This window comes from Theropithecus gelada, unplaced genomic scaffold (assembly GCF_003255815.1).
Source record: "Theropithecus gelada isolate Dixy unplaced genomic scaffold, Tgel_1.0 HiC_scaffold_15909, whole genome shotgun sequence".
Taxonomy (NCBI): domain Eukaryota; kingdom Metazoa; phylum Chordata; class Mammalia; order Primates; family Cercopithecidae; genus Theropithecus; species Theropithecus gelada.
In genome coordinates, this window is record NW_020257668.1 from 17,165 (window position 1) to 28,002 (window position 10,838).

The window sequence follows — 10,838 nt, forward strand, 5'->3', positions numbered from 1 at the left end:
CAGTATATAGTACATATAGTCAATTGCATGTAGTAATTTGACCAGCAGCTTAATAGTCTGTCACTGGGGAGAATGGCATAAAATAAGACAGATGATGAAGGGAAGCAATTATTCATAAAGCAAGTTTCTGAGAAAAAATGGCTAGTGCTCCATATTTAGATCAGATTGGGGTAAGTATTTCATATGGTTTCTGAGCAGTGGTGGTACTAGTCATTGGGATAACAATGTATACGTTCTGTGACACTTTCGGATTAGGTGAGATCACAGCTAGTAACTGAAGATACAGGAACTGATTCTGGTTTCAGAGAGGGGACAGATGAAGCTTAAACAGATTTCAAATGTCTTCCATTCCCAGGAGTCCACATTACTGGAATTGAGGAAATGGAACAAATCTGGATATTCAAAGGTCCTAATGTACATTTAGTTATTTTTTTTTTTTTCAATCATTAGAGACCTGGCAAGGCTGACCTGGTAGCTAAAGGTCCTCACTATCTGATGGAATTGGAGTGATTAGCATATGCAGATAAAGTAATACTATTAGCTACCGTTTGTTATAATCCTACTATGTACCAGTTCTCTGTAGGTTTTAAGTCTCATAACAATACTGAAAGATGTTACTGAAAGAGGGTTTAAAGATAAACCCTCCAATGAAGTAAGAAAACATCTTTTTCTTTCTGCCTTCAAGAAAAAGAGAGAGCTAGATTTTTTAATTGCTAATGATAAGCTCTCTGGGTATATGGGACCACTGGAAGAATAAGAAAATAATAGAATAATAGAGGAATAATATTAGAGGAAAAATATAGGAGGAAACAGGGGTTGTGAAGAAGATAGAAGAAGGAAAGAAAAGATATATTCTGGGCAAAACAAAGAAGGACAAAAGAATTTTCACCTGCGGAAAAGAAAATAGGAGATTACCAGAGAAGAGTACTAGTGACCTCGGAGCTAATTCTGAAAGGTTGGTTTGGGAAATGTTTTAAGATTGGGCCCATTAGAATCAGAGCCTGAGAAGAGGATTCTTATGCAAATATTTAGTGAAGGAGGGCTCTCCAGTAGTGGAATCTGTAAGGAAATGAGGAAAGCAGGGTACACCAGAAGAAACTAAGAAAAATATGAGTTCAGGTGAAGCATAGTCTCATCCTGATTGAAATGAACTTTGGAGCTTGTGTGGCCAGCATCTACTGGGCTCACCTATTATGGTATGGTATCATCCACTGGCTATGAGCTACTAGGGGTTGGTGTGTGACCTCCCAGATATCTCCAAGATAGGCAGGGTTCAGAAGTGAGCCATCTGCATCCAATACCCACAGACCAGGCTTATATAAGGGGATCTTGTTGAGACACCAATAGCATCTGTTATGGGAAGAGGAGAGCCTACTGCTTGGGAAGAGTCAAGTGGATGGGCCTGGAAAAGACCACAGTAAGAGGCATCACACCACATGGAAACCAGGTCTTTACTTGCAGACTTCCTAGTTTTTGAGCACTTCCCATTATTTGTATCTTGGAGCTCTTTCAGCTGTTGCCCTCATGCTGTCTGGTAAGCTTCTTACTCAACTGCATCTAGAACTGTTGGTGGACCAGCAGGGCTAATATCAGTCTGTTCCATAGGAATATACTCAGGGCTCATCACATTGCCCACTGTGGATATCCCTATACTTAGTGTCTAATAAAAACAAGGAACTGATAACTAATGGTATAGTGGTAGGCAGACTCCTTATACTTGTAACTGGGAGAGGTGCTGAATTAAAGCAGCTCAGACAGCCTTTACATTGGAGAGTGATTAACAGTTTCCTTGTAGTTATTAATAGCTGCTCATGTAGCTCAAACTCCTGGAAATGCAAGGCCTCTGGTAAACTGAGTCAGAGACTATGGCTTAGCTGTGAGGTCATGGAAGTCCTCTTTCTCTCACATTTAATTTAAATCCTAGAACCCACATAATGGGACTGGACTATTGCCCAGAATTTCAGATAGTTAAAACTAGGTTGAAGAAGAGATGCCAATACACTTAGCCAAACAGCTGCAGGCCACTCACAGCAGGACTGTCTCATCACCTCTCACACTCTTGTGTAGGAAGATGGGACTTGATAAAAAGTGTTTACTCCCAATGGCCCCGTGCACAAACCAGAGGAAAGAGAGAAAAAAAATTGTTCTGTATTCTGGTCATTGGGTAATGAACTGAAATCCAGTTCAAAGTGTCATACTTATGGTAATTGGGTTTCTCCTTTTCTGTGAATAAGTAAAGAAGGCAATATAGACTTGGAAATACATCTCATTAGACTGAAGGGTAGGAAACCTATTTTCTGTTCTTGGTTTTGTCCTTGTGTGACCTTGAGAAAGTCATTGAATATTTCTGTGCTTCTGCTTGTCCACTGCAACTGTGTAACTGTTTGCTAATCATCTTCCTAAATAAGAAATCAGGATGTGATTATTTTACAGCCCAATTATTTTACTAATGATAAATGTGCTTGGGATAACCTCAAAACAGGCCATTTGGGTGGCTCTGGTCAAGGTGTTATGGTCATGCTGGGCTGTCATTAGAAGCAAGAAGACAAAGACTATGTCAAGTTACTCAGGTAGTCAATTGTGTAAAATAATTCAATCCACTCAACTGAGAAAGAAAAATAGTCAACAAATTATTGTCAGAGAGATAACAATGTCTAAAAATTGTTTCAGTGGCTTTTCAATTTTTGACTAATTTTCTTGGCATCAAGAAAACTTTTTGGAAAATATGTTAAAATGCATTTTTATAATCTTTTGAATTCTTAACTTCATTTTATGAAAATATTATGAAAATTATATATTTGATTCTGACACTTGATGCTAATAGCAATGATAAAACTCCAGATTTCTAAATTACATCTATTTAACTTGACTTCACAGAATTTTTCATTTATAATGATCATACAGGTGGTGGGTATGTGGCTTCAGAGAAATTAAGTTATAAAGTACCTGGGGTGTGTATTAGTATTCACTGTCAAATTAGTTTAATAATTAACAGAAACTGCATAGAAACTGTTTTGCTTTTTTATTGTCCTTTTCTTTAATCTGCTAAATTTCTATAAGAATCAAGAGAATATAAATGAGAGAAAAAAATAAGCAAAGGCTCTGGATCAATTACCAATCATGTCTGAATTAAGTCTTTTCTTAAGTTAGTTTTTCTTAGACCATTGCCCTTTTTATCCCTCTTTAAGATTCTCGAGGGCTTTCTCCTTCCTGACTTTTGTCCTCAAACTTTCTCCTGAGGTAGACTTGGGAAGATGATAACAATTCTATGTAACACTTATGAAACATTTCTCAGTTCACCAACTCATACAAAAGAATTTTATTCTTTCAGAAAATTGGTGGGTTTGGTAGAATAGGAATTCTTCTTCTTATCTAAATATGAAGGAATTGAAAGGCAGTATTCCATATGGATCAACCCCTGGTCCAAAGTACATGGATAAATTTGGAAAGTGACACATTAAAGAATGCCCACAAATGCCAATGGGATACTCAAGAAAGGAGTCCGTTTTTGCTGATTTGCTCTGTTTTACATTCCTTTTTGAGTTGCATTCTCATTTAATTAAATTTATTTCTTAGGAAATATTTCATACTTAAAAAACAACATGATAAAATACATATGAGGATTATGAAGCGTAATGATAAGGTGAATTCTCATGAAACCAGCAACCATGTAAGAGTTAGAACAATACTAATAGAATTTTTTTATTTATGTGTTGCTCTCTTGCCTCTCTGCCTCCCTGATCACCCCCACCTAGAAATAATGACTACTTTAGATTTTGTATTTTTCTCTTAAATAGTACTTAAAATTGTATATGTAGACACTTCTCAACAATTCATTGTTTAATTAGTTTTGCATTGTTTGATTTTGACCTTTACAAAAATGACAACAGTTTATAGTCTTATGAGATGTGCTTTTTTCATTCAATAGTAAGTTTATTTTTCTTTATTTTTCTTTTTTATTATACTTTAAGTTCTAGGGTACATGTGCGCAATGTGCAGCTTTGTTACATATGTATACATGTGTCATGTTGGTGTGCTGTACCCATTAACTCATCATTTACATTAGGTATATCTCCTAATGCTATCCCTCCCCCCTCCCCCCACCCCACAATAGGCTCTGGTGTGTGATGTTCCCCTTCCTGTGTCCAAGTGTTCTCATTGTTCAATTCTCACCCATGAGTGAGAATATGTGGTGTTTGGTTTTCTGTTGTTGCGATAGTTTGCTGAGGATGATGGTTTCCAGCTGCATCCATGTCCCTACAAAGGACATAAACTCATCCTTTTTTATGGCTGCATAGTATTCCATGGTGTATATGTGCCACATTTTCTTTATCCAGTCTGTCACTGATTGACATTTGAGTTGATTCCAAGTCTTTGCTATTGTGAATAGTGCCGCAATAAATACATGTGCATTTGTCATTATGGCAGCATGATTTATAATCCTTTGGGTATATACCCAGTAATGGGATGGCTGGGTCAAATGATATTTCCAGTTCTAGATCCTCAAGGAATCGCCACGCTGTCTTCCACAATGGTTGAACTAGTTTACAGTCCCACCAGCAGTGTAAAAGTGTTCCTGTTTCTCCACATCCTCTCCAGCACCTGTTGTTTCCTGACTTTTTAATGATTGCCATTCTAACTGATGTGAGATGGTATCTCATTGTGGTTTTGATTTGCATTTCTCTGATGGCGAGTGATGATGAGCATTTTTTCATGTGTCTGTTGGCTGTATCTGTATAAATGTTTTCTTTTGAGGAGTGTCAGTTCATATCCTTTGCCCACTTTTTGATGGGGTTGTTTTTTTCTTGTAAACTTGTTTGAGTTCTTTGTAGGTTCTGGATATTAGCCCTTGTGAGATAAGTAGATTGCCAAAATTTTCTCCCATTCTGTAGGTTGTCTGTTCACTCTGATGGTAATTTCTTTTGCTGTGCAGAAACTCTTTAGTTTAATTAGATCCCATTTGTCAATTTTGGCTTTTGTTGCCATTGCTTTTGTTGTTTTAGACATGAAGTCGTTGCCCATGCCTATATCCTGAATGGTATTGCCTAGGTTTTCTTCTAGGGTTTTTATGGTTTTAGGTCTAACAGTTAAGTCTCAAATCCATCTTGAATTAATTTTTGTATACGGTGTAAGGAAGGGATCCAGTTTCAGCTTTCTACTTATGACTAGCCAGTTTTCCCAGCACCGTTTATTGAGTAGGGTATCCTTTCCCAATTTCTTGTTTTTTTTGTCAGGTTTGTCAAAGATCAGATGGTTGTAGATGTGTGGTATTATTTTTGAGGGCTCTGTTCTGTTCCATTGGTCTATATCTCTGTTTTGGTACCAGTACCATGCTGTTTTGGTTACTGTAAATAGATGCAATAAAAAGTGATAAAGGGGATATCACCACTGACCCCACAGAAATACAAACTACTATCACAGAATACTATAAACACCTCTACGCAAATAAACTAGAAAACCTAGAGGAAATGGATAAATTCCTGGACACATGCACTCTCCCAAGACTGAACCAGGAAGAAGTCGAATCCCTGAATAGACCAATAACAGGCTCTGAAACTGAGGCAAAAATTAATAGCCTACCAACCAAAAAAAAGTCCAGGACCAGATGGATTCATAGCCAAATTCTATCAGAGGTATGAGGAGGAGCTGGTACCATTCCTTCTGAAATTATTTCCATCAGTAGAAAAAGAGGGAATCCTTCTTAACTCATTTTATGAGGCCAACATCATCCTGATACCAAAGCCTGGCAGAGACACAACAAAAAAAGAGAATTTTAGACCAATATCCCTGATGAACATCGATGCAAAAATCCTCAATAAAATACTGGCAAACTGAATCCAGCAGCACATCAAAACACTTATCCACCATGATCAAGTGGGCTTCATCCCTGGGATGCAAGGCTGGTTCAACATACACGAATTGAAAAATGTAATCCAGCATATTAACAGAACCAAAGACAAAAACCACATGATTATCTCAATAGATGCAGAAAAGGCCCTTGACAAAATTTAACAGCCCTTCATGATAAAAACTCTCAATAAATTTGGTATTCAAGCCTGTAATCCCAGCACTTTGGGAGGCTGAGACGGGCGGATCACGAGGTCAGGAGATCCAGACCATCCTGGCTAACACGGTGAAAACCCGTCTCTACTAAAAATACAAAAAACTAGCCGGGCGAGGTGGCGGGCGCCTGTAGTCCCAGCTACTCGGGAGGCTGAGGCAGGAGAATGGCATAAACCCAGGAGGTGGAGCTTGCAGTGAGCTGAGATCCGGCCACTGCACTCCAGCCTGGGCAACAGAGTGAGAATCCGTCTCAAAAAAAAGAAAAAAAAATTTGGTATTGATGGAACATATCTCAAAATAATAAGAGCTATTTATGACAAACCCACAGGCAATATCTTACTGAATGGGCAAAAACTGGAAGCATTCCTCTTGAAAACTGGCACAAGACAGGGATGCCCTCTCTCACCACTCCTATTCAACATAGGAAGTTCTGGCCAGGACAATCAGGCAAGAGAAAGAAATAAAGGCTGTTCAATTAGGAACAGAGGAAGTCAAATTGTCCCCGTTTGCAGACGACATGATTGTATATTTAGAAAACCGCATCGTCTCAGTCCAAAATCTCCTTAAGCTGATAAGCAACTTCAGCAAAATCTCAGGATACAAAATCAATGTGCAAAAGTCACTAGCATCCTTATACACCAATAACAGACAAACAGAGAGCCAAATCATGAGTGAACTCCCATTCAAAATTGCTTCAAAGAGAATAAAATACCTAGGAATCCACCTTACAAAGAATGTGAAGGACCTCTTCAAGGAGAACTACAAACCACTTCTCAATGAAATAAAAGAAGACACAAATGGAAGAACATTCCATGCTCATGGATAGGAAGAATCAATATCGTGAAAATGGCCATACTGCCCAAGGTAATTTATAGATTCAATGCCATCCCCATTAAACTACCAGTGACTTTCTTCACAGAACTGGAAAAAAGTACTTTAAAGTTCATATGGAACCAAAAAACAGCCCACATTGCCAAGACAGTCCTAAGCAAAAAGAACAAAGGTAGCATTGCGCTACCTGACTTCAATAGTATGTTTAAATATTCATTTCTAAAGTTTTGTTTGATGTGGTTTATTCCTTTTTATTGTGGAGGAATATAATTTACTAGTTTATTCATTTGTTTATCCATATCCTTGTCAATGAACCTTTGGATATTTGAGGGGTTACCCATTCTTAATGAATAGGAACAATGTTTTTATGAACTTGCGTTTCTGTGCAAGGGTTCTGTACGTATTTACCCAAGGCATATCTATAAAATGTGTATCTACTAAACTTCAGCAGGTTATGGCATGGTTCTTTCCAAAGTGGCTGTACAAGTTACACTCTTACCAATAGTGTAAAAGAGTTCCACTTGATCAACATTCTCTCCATTCTTTTGCTATTATCATATTTGTAAATCTTTTCCCTCTTGTGGGTGTATATAGTGCTTTGTCTTGAAGCTTCAGTTTTAAATAGAGGTCGGATTTGCTTCTTTTAAATTCCTTAATCCCACCTAGAAGTTGCCACCTCTCCAAATCCATTTGTTTGCAGAGAAATTGGACTGTGCTTCATGATTAAATAAAATGAAGGAGTCTGCTGCCCTACAGGGAAAACTTGAATTCTCTCAGGCCTTCCTCTGCTTCCTCATTAATACACTGCAGCTTCTAAACAACACAAGAGGAGGACACAGCTTCTTAGTCTCAAAGACTGTTTCTTCTCCCACTCTGCTAACTCAGATTCCACAAATATATGTGAGGCAGATCCAGTTTTTCTTGTTTTTGGTCTACTGCAAGCATGACTGCTCTGCTGAGCATATTAAGCTTTGACGCTGCATGGTTGGTAATATGTTGAGTGAAACAGTCAGAAATTCGCAGTGGGGCATGAATGATGAATTTTCTATAGCAGTAGGGATAGAATCTGCTACTCATCAAAGGCTGAAAAACAGGCCTCCCTTAGAAGTCAAGACAGAAGAAAAATGAGCTTGGAATGAGAAAGTACATGATAGAAATGTGGATATCTTCAAAGAAATATGAAAGTTAATGATTACAGGCATACGCAAACTCCACACTGAGATATGCCTTTCCAGATAGCAATATTTTCATAGGTATTTAAAGACCCTGGAGATGTTCTTCAGCCCCAGAGAATATCAGCAGATATTCTGAAGCCTAGAAATGGTGAACGACTTGCTCAGGTTTACACAACTAGTTATTCAGAGACCTAGACTAGACTCTGGGATGTTTGAGTACCACATAAGCGTGCTTTCCATTAAAACACAAACTATTGCTTCCTCTATTTGGCTCTCTACTTTTTCTTCGGCTGATTAAACTGAAACAATGCCATAGTATACAAATTCCCAAAGAAGAAATATATATTGTATTCTGTTAGACTAAGGGTTCATGACAAAAATAAAATATTTTTTTAAAGAATTTATTTTTGAACTCTCACAACCAAAATGTCTTCTTCCTTTCTTACAAGCCAGTTGTGGTACAGGGACTTCTGTGAAGTGTGATTTGTTAGAAAACGTTCCCAGAACGTTTTATTGTAATGGGAAATTGGTCAGGGAAAGGAAGGAGGCCAGGCAAGCAGGACTCACAGGGAATGATGGTCCAGCTCCACAGGGAATCTTGAACATAGAGTAGACCACGCCTTGGAGTAGTTTCCAAGGGGAAGCAAGGAAGCTAGGGTATTTATATACACTTAACAAGTTGGTCTTTGGTTAAGGTTATCCCTGGGGTGAGGGGAAGTGAATCCCCAAGCACTTCTGGCTTTCCTTTTGCACAAAGCAGGTTCCAGCAGCATGAAGGAAGCCCAACAAAGACTCACAGCTGGCCATGAGGATTAAAAAGCACATCAGTAGCTGGCACGCATGAACGTGGTAAAGAGATCTAAAGAGATACAGCAGAGCACTAACTGCTTCTGTGGCTGCTTTAAACTAGATCTTTCCTGTTAACAAAATTCTCTGAAGCAGTGGTGGTATAGTAAAACTCTACTATGTAATATATTTCCTTGGGCTGTCTCACACATGGCTGATAAAGAAATTCATATAATATTTTATGGACATGATAGCTCTGTACCCCTTCCCCCATACCTTGCCCTATGCATCTCTTCATCTGTGTCCTTTACAATATCCTTTATAATAAAACAATAATGCATTAGTCCATTTTCACACTGCTATAAAGATACTACCTAAGACTGGGTAATTTATAAACAAAAGAGGTTTAATTGACCCATAGTTCCACATGGCTGGGGTGGCCTCAGGAAACTTACAGCCTGGCAGAAAGTGAAGGGGAAGCAGGCACCTTCTTCACAAGTTGGCAGGAGAGAGAGGGAGAACACAGGGGAAACTGCCGCTTTTAAAACCATCAGATTTCATGAGAACTCCTTCACTATCACGAGAACAGCATGGGAGGAAACTGTTCCCATGATCTGATTACTTCCCATTGGGTCCCTCCCTCAACACATGGGGATTACAACTCGAGATGAGATTTGGGGGGGATACAGAGCCAAACCACGTCAAGTAAACATTTAAAAAATCTGAAACTATTAATATTTACATGTCTAAAAATTGAGATCTAGTTGAAGAATTTGTATTAGAATTATTTGATGGGATAATTTTTAACACAAAGCTAATATTGAAAATCTGTATTTTGCTTGACATGAAAAACTGTTCGCTATATAATATTAAATGAAAAATCAGGCGAAAACAACTATAGATTGTGTTTCCATTTTTGTGAAAACAAAATAACAAAACAAAGCAAAACTACACATGAATGGTTAGTGAACTATATGAAATAATAGATCTAAGCACTGGATGGTATTTCTGACCATTCTTTTCTGAAGGTTTATGAAATGCACTCACCTCTTGCTGTGGTTTAAATGTGTCCCTCAAAGTTGACATGTTGGAAATGCAATCACCAATGCATCAGTGTTGTGAGGTGGGGCCTAATAAGAAGTAATTAGGACATAAGGGCTCTTCCTTTATGAATGAATTAATGCTATTAAAACCAGAGTGGGTTAGCATTATGGGAGTTAGTTATGAGAGTGGGTTTGTTATATAAACAAGTTCAACCCCTTCTTGCTCTCTCTTGCCCTCTCTTTGCCCTCCTTCCATGGGATCATGCAGCAAGAAGGCCATCACTAGATGTTTTGTTCTTGGACTTCTGAGCCTCCAAAACTATAAGCCAAATAAATTCCTGTTCTATAAATTGTTCAGTCTGTGGTATTCTGTTATGGCAGTGTAAAATGGACTAATCCACCTTTCTAATTCTTTTTCAAGGCATCTCCTCAAAGTAGTGAGGGGTTAGAATTTTTCTACAAATATTTTGAATTTGATAACCACAAATGGATGCGGAGGACCCTACTAAAATCTTGTTCATCGAGTAATTTAACCTGTTTTCATACTCACTTCCTAAGATTTGTGCACTGTAATCCTGGTAGCCTCTGCTTGGAAAGTTCTTTCCCTCTAAACCACCCTATTAATTCATAACCATTTTTCATATCTCAGCCCCAGGAGGGTCACCCATCCCTTCTTTTTCAACATTTCTTTTCTCAATAAAATATGTAAGCACCAGATACTATGCTGGGCACCAAATAGGACACTAGAAAAGAAATTAGCTTAGAGACTTGTGTTCATAATATGTCACAGAACATTTGGACGGCAAGAGATATATGGATGAATGAGATTCAAAATGAGATTTTTCAAAGGCTTATTCTCAAATGAATGGGAAGGGTCCTGTGTGTATTTCCAAATAACTCATAAGCTGTCATGCATATCCATTTTAAAGTGACTATTAAG